Below are 11,360 nucleotides of genomic sequence, written 5' to 3'. Positions count from 1 at the left end.
ACTAGAAGCACATTTCATTCAATTTTCTCTAAAAAGATGTATACAAACAAATTTATTGTTCAAGTGTTTAATTCAAACATGAATGCGTCATCCTTGTTACATTACTGTTGAATGCTCTATATCTTGCCAACTGCAAATGAACTAGACACACAGGAGGATGAGAAAATATGAGCGGCTGCATAACAAAGCTGGCAAGTCCAAAATTAAACATTCCATCCTATACCAGGATTATCTGTCAACAATCATAGCAGCTAATTTCCATGCTTGCAAAACACTCTTTTCTTGTGTATGTGTCAAGAAGCACGTTTTGGGTAGGATGAAAATATCTGACAGTGAATGCATGTCAGGAAGAGAATCTTCCAGCTTTCTCAGCCCTTCTGATTCAGTACTGAGGATGCAGAAAATGGTCAGGCTGTGTGATCAACCATTAAATTCACAATATCAACACTTGCTTGCAAAGTTGCAGCTGCATTATAAACAGCATAGAAACAAAAGGCATTCCGTATTTATATCACAGTTTCTCCAACTTCAGCATTCACAGACCTAACATACGCACTACGTACTTAAAAAACTATTAATATTTACATCTTTATGACATGTGAACCATTTTTCAACAAAAGCAAGATATCATCTGAATCTTCTGGCATACCTGACTTGATTAAACCATTGTTTTGCAACTGATACAACTGGTATAGAGTGTTACCTTTTAGCAGAGGCAACGGAGTCAACTCAATAGGCTTGCCCTGAGACCGAAACTGAGAAGAGCTTTGCGACCTCTTCTGTCTTGCTTTTCTGACGGACTTCCGAGAAAATCCGTCAACTTTATCCACTGATGGAGGAGTGGTTGGTGCTGAGGACATATCCCTACTGAAGGAAATAAATAATATTAAAATTCCAAATATTACAATTTTAGAAGAAACTTTCCTCCTTTGCATTTTTCTCTTAAAGATACTATCAAGAAATACCCATCTCATTTGCACAGTTTAATATGTTGCTTATGAATACACGTTAGCAAAATCCACTGGTCCCCTCCTAGTTAGACTTCACAGCATGTGACTAATAGCCCAAGATGGAGTGCACATTCCCATCTGAATCAGAGGCATTCATTAACACTTGGGACCAGTGCATCACACTTTTGACGTGCAGGTCTCTCATACTGAACTGAGGTATTCAGTTTTCTTTTATTCCAACTCTCATATATTTCTTTTGTAGAAATTCTTAAATTCTCTTCCCTAGATCACTGTAATCCTACCAGCAATTCAGAAAAAGCAAATTTGAAACTTTTAAATGAACAAGAACTCTCCTCCTGCTATTAAGAAACATTTCTACAAAAAAGTACATTTTCCAGTCTCTGACTCATTAAAATATAAAATTTAAAAACACACCTACTCTTATTGTACAATTGCTTCCTTTTAATCCAAGCCATACTAATGCAAAGCAAGTTAACAGAGCAACTGCACCTCTGAACACAGACAACCTGGCGTATCATGTTCGTTACCTATTAGGATGAACAGCAGCATCACTTTTTTGTTTCACATGTTTACTTAAAAGTAAGCCCCACTGACTACAGTAAGACTTACTCTGCGGTAAATGTGCATAGAATTGTGGCCTTAAAAGACACAGATCCCACAACCTCACTAAGCAGCTTGTTCCACCAATGAACCTGCTCTTAGATTTGGAACTTTTCCCAATGATTAACCTTAATCTGCCTACTGTTTTGAGTGTGAGCCCTTTTCAAAAATCTACATCATGCCTCTTCGTTAACTGAAGAAGAAGTCAATGGGGAAGAAATTTACTTTATAGATTAATTTATTAAAACAGACACTATTAAGTGCATTTAACAAAATCATCTATGGTTGACTTTAAAATAGTAAACATAATGGCAAGATAGTTCCACCTGAAATCAATATAAGATACATTAAGTTGGTGGAACTATGCATACAATTAAGAATTTATATAAATCTTTGGGGGAAAGTGCATTAAAGCAAAGAGATAACACATTTGAACAGATTTAAGTGTTTTTCTTCATACGTCTTTCGGAAAGTGGAACTTTCATATTTAAAAGTTACAAAGACAATTTTTAGCAAATGTCATTTAAATTTAGTATGCAATCATCATAATAACGTAGTTACTGCATCTACAAGGAATCACATGAGTTCTTGACACTCAGCAGTGATAATGGCTTTATCTACAACCACCCCATCTTTATTAACTCATTCTCATGGCCAACACTGCACTGTTATTCCAAATTGTGCAACCTACGCTTAATGACATTATAATTGTCAATTTAAATATTACATATACAATGAACAAGCGACAGTTATAGCTAACAGTGCTACTGATAACAGGTATGTGAACCTTTACATGTCCAAGGTATATGTAATATTTACCAATTATTTGCAAAACCAATCTAATGCACTTCTGAAAGGAGAGAAACATGCTGCACATGCAAAATAACAGAAGATATTACTTATATCCCAAAGGGAATCTGAAACTCCCAGAAAACATCAGGACACCTAAAGCGCATCTAACGGTAGACTAGAATTAAATTCCACTGAGTTCATGGACCTTACTGCAATGCATCCTGGCCATGCATGCCTGGGAGTATTATTGTTGGGGCCTATAAGAGATAAAGCATTTTTTGAATGGGCTGAGTAGAGTTATTTGCATACTAAACTACTCTCAAAAGTTTCATCAATTCAGAAATATTTTTCAGTCTCAAAATGGAACCGCTAACTATACTCACAGACAAGTCCACAAGTAGATTACTTCTACCATAGGAGCACTGTGTCAGCAAGAAGCACTACCAACACTTCTCTCCTGTAAATTTATAACAGTTCCTCTCCTGTAATTTATAAATTATTAAGGTCCCATTCTAACTCAACAAGCCTTGGCAACAATATACAACAATAAACAGTGATGGGGTTGTCACTCTCCCTGCCAAACTCTTGAATGACCAGTTGCTCCTTTGGACACCCTAAAGACAAAACCACAGAACTGTGATTTTCTTTAGGCCAGTGTTCTTCAACCCTGGGGCCAAGACCCCAATGGGGTCACAAAGCCCCAGTTGTGGGATCACAGCAACTTACAGGAATGGAAAAGGTTGAAGAACAGTGGACTAGAGCACCACCAGGTAAAAATCAAGTGTACCCCTACAGGTACCAGGAGATTGTGACCCAGACCTGCTCAGGTTATTAGCAATTGTACTAAAAGAGCTTTCACTAGGCCATGCTTCAAAGTAACTTTTTTCTGTTCTCTCTAATAAGTGTATTTGGTTACAACCGTGGTTCCCAAACTGTGAAGCGTGGCTCCCCGGAGAGCTGCAGAACCCAGTCAGGGAAGCCACAGAATCCTCACAAAAACCCTACCACCCTATATAATGTATAGGATTGTAGCTTTAATGGGGAGCCACAAGGAATGGCCCATAAGGTCAAGGAGCCATCAGTCAGAAGAGTTTGGGAACCACTGGGTTACAATGAACAGTAATGCTAGGAGGGCATTACGAGGGCAAGAAGTGAGTGGTGATGGGGGGCAGATAGGGTCCTGGGAGGGGGTGCAGGATCGATAAAACCTCAGTCTTATACTTACACCCCAGTCTTATAACCCAGTGTTTATACACTGGGTCATGGCACGGAAAAGGTTGAAAGGCCACTGCTTTATGCAGCGTGGGAGATTATAAATGAAAGAGGCACATGACTGTCTCCCAACCACCTATCTCTCCCATAGATAACAACTGTTTTTTTGTTCTTAAGTGAAAAGTTATTTTCACTTAAGATATTGTGGGTGGATAATAAGGGGGAAGCTATTTTGACCATTATAATGCAAGGGTCTGAAAGAGAACAGGGTGAGGGGAGTGAGAAGAGGAATGAAAAAATGCTGAGATTGGACATAAGGATGATGCTGCCCCCAGATGCCCTCCAGAGTCACTGTGCACCCCTGCCCAAAGAGATCAAGCCCTTCACAGCCACTGGGAGCTAGAGCCCAGCCATATAAATCCCTAATGGTCAGCCTGTGGCTGGCTGGCTCTGCCAGCCCCCACCCAACCTCAGCCCAATTCTATACATGTCTACACAAAAGTAAGCCCCATTATAAGCAATGAGGCTTACTTCCAGAGAAGTGTGGATAGGCCTTCAGCCTTGCAGTCCAATCTGAGGCATGTCTACTCATAAGTAAGGTCCATTATAGTCAAAGGAGCTTACTCCCAGGAAAGTGTAGACAGGACTGCAGACTAAGCCTACTTAGATCCCCATCCTAGACCAGTCTACTCAGAAATCCCATTACTGCCAATGGGGCTTTCTCCCAGGTCAGTGCGGACAAGATTCTAGCCTTAGTGCCTAATCCAAGGCATGTCTACTCAGAAATAAATCCCATTACAGTGAATGGGGCTTCCTCCCAGGTCAGTATGTACAGGATTGCAGCCTAAGCCTACTTATATCCCCATCCTAGGCCTGTCTACTCAGAAGTAAGCACTGTTATGGTCAATGGGGCTTACTCCCAGGTAAGTGTGTGCAGACGAGAGCCCCAGCCCAGGAGTCTACTCAGGAGTAAGTCCCGTTACAGCCAACGGGCTTCCTCCCAGGCCAGCGTGGCAGGATCGCAGCCCAAGAGCCCCTACCGAAGTCAGCCCCACTGCAGCCAACGGGCTCCCTCCCGGGGAGCGCGGAGAGGCTCGCAGCCCGAGCCAGAGCCCACCCCGAGCGCGACTGCCGAGAAGGAAGCCCACCGCAGTCAGCGGGCCGCTCCCGTGCAAAGAGACCACGGCCCCCGGGCGCTACCTTGGAGCTTCCTGGCGGCGAGAGCGGAGACGAGGCGGCGGCCGGAGCGGGACGACCTGGCGGGGGCGGGCCGGGCCGGCGCGCGCGGGGCTGTGCTGCGGGGCGGGCGCAGCCTGCTAGGCCTCGGCAGCTTCCCCGGGCAGGGGGCGGCGCTGCAGGCGGCCTCAGAGGTGGCTCCGGCTCCGGCTCCGGCCCCGGTCCATGCGCGGCGCGGCCCTGCCGCTGCTGGCCACACGACGACGGCTGGCGGCGCCCGCGAGGCCTCCCCTGCCCGGGGCGGCGGCGGCTGCTCTCTCGCGCTCCCGGCCAGCGAGCGCGGCCCAGGCTGACTGCGGCGCGTGGGGAGCGGCGGCTGGGGGCTGGGGCCGCGGCCTGCTGCTCTTTCCGTTGTCGGGCGGCGGGCTGGGCTGCGCTGGGCTCCTTCCCGCTATTGTCAGTCAGCGAGCTCCGGCCATGGCCTTTTTTTTCCCCTCACGCTCGCGCTCTCTCTGAGGGGGGGGCGCGCGTCGGGCAGTGCGCATGTGCGCGCGCTCTCAAACAAACTCGCACACAGACAACGGTTGCCTGGCTAGCACCCGAACTTGTTGCTTCCGCCCCCTTCTTCTGCACACGCCCACGGAACGCCGCTACACTTCCAGCACCACCAGTGCCGACGTTAGCGACGGCTAAAGGAAGAGCAACGCCTCCCCTCATTGGTCAGTCTCGCTGCCGCGGAGAGCAATGCCTCGCCTCATTGGTCAAGCCCACCGCTGCGGAAAGCTACGCCTCGCCTCAGTGGTGAGGCCTGCCGTGGTGGAGAGAGACACCTCGCCTTAATGGTCAAGCCCACCGCTGGGAAAAGCAACGCCTCACTGATGAGGCCCGCCGCCGAGGAGAGAGACACCTCGCCTCATTGGTCAAGCCCGCCTCTGGGAAAAGCAACGTTTCGCTTCATTGGTCAGTCCTGCCACCGTGGAGAGAGACGCCTCGGCTCATTGGTCAGGCCCGCCGCCAGTCAATCGCCTCAGCGGTGTCCCCTCCCCCCACCAGTTCCCCTCAGCTCTCATTCAGTTGCTTGTAGGGCTGGCGAAGGGGCTGGAGGGAGAAGCCGGCGGGCGCGGGAGGTGAGTGGGAGGCAGTCAGCGGGCTGGGCGGACCGGAGACCTCCCTCGCCTGACGGGGAGCGGAGGCCGTAGTTAGACCGAGTGATGGTTCTCTGGAAGGGGCGCCCGTTGGGGCTGCAGTCCTGTCCCCGCTTACCCGGGAGAAAGTCCATAGGCCATAATGGGACTTACCTCCGAGTAGACCTTCCCAGGACTGGACTCCAAGGCCGCTGCCCACACTTTCCTGGGAGTAAGCCCCGCTGACTAGAATGGGTCTCGCTTCCAAGTAGACCTGCCTAGGACTGGGCTCTAACACCAGGGGACATCCACTGAGATCGATTGTCAGGAGAGTTAGAACAGACAAAGCAAAATATTTCTTGACCCAGCGTGTGATTAGTCTGTGGAACTCCCTGCCACAGGAAGTGGTGTTGGCATCTGGCCTGGGTGCCTTTCAGTGGGGATTGGATAAACTTCTGGAGGAAAAGTCCATCACGGCTTACAAGCCATGATTCTATGCAGCCTCCTGGTTTCAAAAGTAGGGTAACCCAGAAGGCCAGATGCAGGGAGGGCACCAGGGTGCAGATCTCTTGCTGTCTTGTGTGCCCCCTGAGGCATCTGGTGGGCCACTATGAGGTTCACCAAGCCTGACTAGATGGGCCTTTTGCCTGATCCAGCTGGGCTCTTCTTACGGTCAAGGGTCCTTCGTGCTCCTCAAAAATTCCCTTCACAAAAAGGTGCTTCCGCGCAGGGCTTTCTGGTCTGCAGGGCCTAGGAGAGGGGGTAAAGGGGTTAATTTGTACCCCGGGCCCAGGATCAGAAAAGGACCCAGGAGCCAAAGAAATTTCCTGGGATCTTCCATTTTCCAGTCTCACACGGACTCACTGCCCATGTGGGATGCTGATAACGCCGGGCAAGCAGGTAGACTTGAGCTATGCATAGACCTTGGCTCCAAAGACTATTCTGGCTTTTGCCGCTTTTCCTGTATTGCCTCCCAGTCTGCCCATCTGTGCCACCCACCCATCCCCGTGCTGTTTAACCCCTTTCCTCTTTGGGAAGGGGCCCAAAAGAAACTTTGTACCACTTAATAAAATTCCTTTCAGAGGGCCTGCTGGACAGCACTCACTTTGTGGGAAACGCATAGCGAGTGTAAAGGTGAAAGAGTGGCACGTACGTGTTGCACCAGATACAGAGCGGACTATACTAGTTCTAAGCGTAACTTTTCTTTTCGGTCTGATTTACCAGATACTGGACTGAAAAACTATCCATTTTGTTCACAGATCTGAGGCAGTAAACCTGTGTCTGGACTAAACCATCTGAAGCTGCTGGTGGGGATTGAATGCTGGAATTCCTCGCCATACTGAAGGGGGAGAGAGATAAACAGACCTCTGATCCCACTGCAGATGTGCATGTTGAGGATAAGGAAAGGTTGCATCAAGGAGCCCTCCTGCATGTGAATACTCCAGCCCAGACACTGCTTGACTGCTTAACCCATTTCTGCCTAGCCCACAGATGTACACATTTGATCTTTGTTGTGTATATGCAACGTTGGGCAGAAATGATTTAAGGGAGAATTAGTCTCAGACTCTGGACCAAATGAAGGAGCAAGATCTATTTCTGTATTTTTATTTCAGTCTGGTTTCCAGTCCAGTTTTTGGACTGAAATAGTTGCCTTTGTGAGTGATCTGTACCAAGAACCAGACACAGGGGCATGTCCTTGCTGGTTCTGTTAGACCCGCCTCAATGACTTTTGATCTCATCAATATGGTGTAATCAAAAAGATTACAATGTCATTGCATAGCAGCAGGTTGCGTTTACCTGACATTACTTGACCCATGTAATGCTCGGTGTGCTGGGATAGGTTGGTGTGCAGGGTTCCGCTCTCTATGGCCTGTGTGTGTGCTATATGAGAGGACAGGAGAGACATGGCACTCACTGTACTGGGATTGTCAGGGAGAACTTTGTATTTGCTGCTGTCCATAGGAACCAACCTGGGCTCCTGCTAATGGGAAAATGAGAGCTTGTATGGATGATCGAGGTCTGCATACCTCCTGTGTATGGGAAATGTGCACTACACCTCCACCTCATCTTGTTTATGCAAATTCCCCAAGAAGTAGGTCCAACGCATGTACAGCGGAGGTGAATCAAAGGTAGGAAATGCACTCGGATGCCTTTTTCAGAACAGGCCAAAAACTGGTGGTCAGTGGAACATTGCCCCCTTGCGCTGGTGGTCAGCAAATTCAAAAGGAACCCCAGCTGAGAATCACTACCATAGATTGTTGATTCAGGGAATATCCATTTCTTTAGTGTTAAGTAATAGTGTTAGCTATTTGTGGTATAGGGATAGATTTGTATTGGGTGCTTCATTTTTTTTTTAATTTTGTGTTTTTGTAAACTCCCAAGTCTTGAACACCCAAAAATGAGTAAGCCAAAAAAACAAAAACAGATAGTGGGATATCATCCCAAGAGGCCTGGACAGAGTCATTTGGAGTGATTAAACACAATGGGAAAGTGTTATGTATTCTTTGTAATGAAAGTGCTGCGTGTCGCACATCAAGTGTCAGACGGCACTTTGACACCAACCACAAAAGTGTTGCCAAACTTGGTGAAACTGAAAGCAAAGAGTTTCTTGAAGGGAAATTGAGGAAATGTCATTCCCATTATCTTAGTTTTTGCAACTCTCTTTCTAGAACAAATCATCTGACAGCTGCCAATTTTCAGATTTCACTGTGCATGGCAAAACATGGTCAGCCCCTCTCTACATAAGAACAGCCCCACTGGATCAGGCCATGGCCCATCTAGTCCAGCTTCCTGTATCTCACAGCATCCCACCAAATGCCCAATGCTCTGATGGGGATATTATCAAAATGGCCATGTTGTCTAGGAGTAATTTCCTTTTTCATGATCTCCCAAACAAGGATAAAACTATTCAACGCATCTCTGAGATTCCATTTAGCAGAAATACTGTTAAAGATTGAGTCCAGCACATGGCAAGGGATGTTAGTCAGCAGCTCACCACTGACTTCCAAAAGGCAGCCTGTTACTCCATGTGCTTGGATAAAAGCACAGATATAAATAATCATGCAAGGTTAGCAGTAATTTTGCATTATGCTGTTGGTGACATCATGAGATAAGAGCTGGTGAAACTGGTGTCTTTGCCTGAAAGAACACAAGGGATAGATATCTACAATGCTGTGTTGGAGGCTTTTTTGTCACATAAGATCAGAAAAAGTTTCAATTACTAGTGATGGTGCACCTTCTATGGTGGGGGCAACATCTGGTTTCATACAGTTCTTTGTTAAAGAAACAAAACATCAAGTCATTCAGTTCCATTGTATTATACATCAAGATGCTCTTTGTGCAAGGGAAAGCAGCAAAAAACTTGATGATGTCCTCAAAGATGTCACAAAAATGGTGAATTACATCATGGCTCGTGCTCTGAATTTTCAACAGTTTCAAGCACTTCTTGAGGAGGTTCAGGCACAGTATAATTGTTTACTTATGTACAATAATGTCCTGTGACTGAGGAGAGGACGAGTCCTGGAGAGATTTGTAACCTGCTTGGATGAAATTAGGCTGTTTATGAATGAAAAAGGACAGCTTACTGATATGGCCTGGCTTACTAACCTCATGTTTTTTACAGATTTTAGACTGCACTTCAATGTACTGAACAAACAACTACAAAGTGTAGGGAAAACAGCAGAAAGGATGTTTTGTGATATCAAACTGATATCACAGTTTGTGATTTGAGAGAAAACTGCAGGTTTTAGAAAGAGACCTTGAAAGTGGGCAGCTGAAATATTTTCTAAATCTAAAAATGCAATTAGAAAATTTTACAACATTTGCAGACAATCCTACAAGCCATCAGGAAATCTACAAGGAATTTTCTAGCATTGTAGCAGCTGCAAAGGTGAATTTTAGTAACAGATTTTTACAGTTCCGTAAGATGGAGACAACCCTGTGTTTTAATACTTCTCCAGATAAGCCAGATTTGAAGAACTTGATCTTTCCTGCTTACACTGGTTAGATTTAGGAAATCTGGAAATGGAGCTATTGGAATTTCAAGAAAGCTCTGTCTGGAAAAATAAATTCTATGACCTGCGTGAAACACCTGAGAAGATAGAAGGGATGACAAAGGACAGCAGTTCTGAAAATGAAATCCTTAAAGTGTGGAATTCTCTGCCAAATAATTTTAAGTCAATGAAAGCACTTGGGATTGCTTTCCTTACTTTGTTTGGATCATCTTATGCTTGTGAGCAGCTGTTTTCAGCTTTGAATTATATCAAATCTGACATCGGAAACAGACTAACAGATGACCTGAGCGCTGCATGTGTTGCTCTCAAACTTACAAAGTATGAGCCAAGGTTAGACAAATTATCAGCATGCATACAATAGCAAAAATCACATTAATTGTTCAAAAGTATGCCAAATGCAAACTTTTACCTTTCAATAAAAAGTTGTTTCTATCATTGAAAGCTCTGTTATTGTGTTTTTCTTTTAAGACAAAAGATGTCATTGTATGAGTTGTTTTTTTCTAAACTAAAACCTCAGAATTCAGGTTAAATTGCTGTGTTGGCACTTTGCGATAAATAAGGGGGTTTTGGGTTGCAGTTTGGGCACTCAATCTCTAAAAGGTTCACCATCACTGTTCTATGGGGTCTCTCATAACTACACCAAGGCCGTGGGTTACATCATTTGGAGACCTGGAGTCCCATCATGTTGTTAGTATGCAGATGGCAACCAACTCAAGTTTGAAGAACTGAATTAATGTCTGAAACTGTAACCCTGTGTCTGGATTACACCACTTCAGGAAAAAACTAGCATACAGGAGTGCTCCTCCACACAAATCGATTGGTTCTGGAAACAGGAGTACAATTACTTTCTTTGGCTTTGTACTATGTAGTTGAGGGTACAGCTTCACTCAAGTTTATTTCTTGATGTCTAGACGGCAGGGCAGCTCTTACCAGGAGTGCATTTGTCCAGCAGGGACTTATGTGCCTTTTGCACCTTTTTATTGGTGTTTTGCAGATCTAGCCACAGTTACATGTGCCTTAGGACCAACCTCCTAGACCAGGAGTTCATCAACCTTTATTACTGTGATTCTTGAATATATACATATATGTGAATTTACATGCTCCTCCTACCTATATTATAGCTAGTCATGACCCACACTTTGAGAACCCCCTGGAATAAGATAGTTTGTTCATGTAGCCCAGCATTCACAACACTCACTGGCTACAACTTTCTGGGATTTCAAACTGGTCTTTTCCAGCCCTGCACGAAGAATCCAAGGATTGAATTTAGCTCTTCAGAGCTTTGTGGCCCTCCCCCCGGGGTTGTGATCCACACTTTGAGAACCCCTATCTTAGACCATACTATGTTACAAGATTAGAGCCTGCATGTTGTTTTAAATGTAGCAGCTGTATGAGTCCCCAATCCAGTTTCTCCTCCCCACAGATACTTATTACTGCAGAAGGAAAGCTCTCATTAGTGCTAATAGGAACTT

The 11,360-nt window shown here is 45.4% G+C and overlaps 1 long non-coding RNA gene across 1 annotated transcript; it reads left to right on the top strand.

Moving 5' to 3' along the window:
• The first annotated feature begins 5,802 nt into the window (after positions 1-5,802).
• Positions 5,803-10,329, top strand: LOC136636962 (uncharacterized). The gene is made up of 2 exons (XR_010793573.1): positions 5,803-5,878; positions 7,135-10,329. It is a non-coding gene; the product is annotated as an uncharacterized lncRNA (long non-coding RNA).
• Positions 10,330-11,360: the final 1,031 nt, after the last annotated feature.

Source organism: Tiliqua scincoides, chromosome 1 (assembly GCF_035046505.1).
Source record: "Tiliqua scincoides isolate rTilSci1 chromosome 1, rTilSci1.hap2, whole genome shotgun sequence".
Classification (NCBI taxonomy): domain Eukaryota; kingdom Metazoa; phylum Chordata; class Lepidosauria; order Squamata; family Scincidae; genus Tiliqua; species Tiliqua scincoides.
Note: the sequence above shows the minus strand (reverse complement) of the source record. Positions and strands in the feature narration are given on the sequence as shown.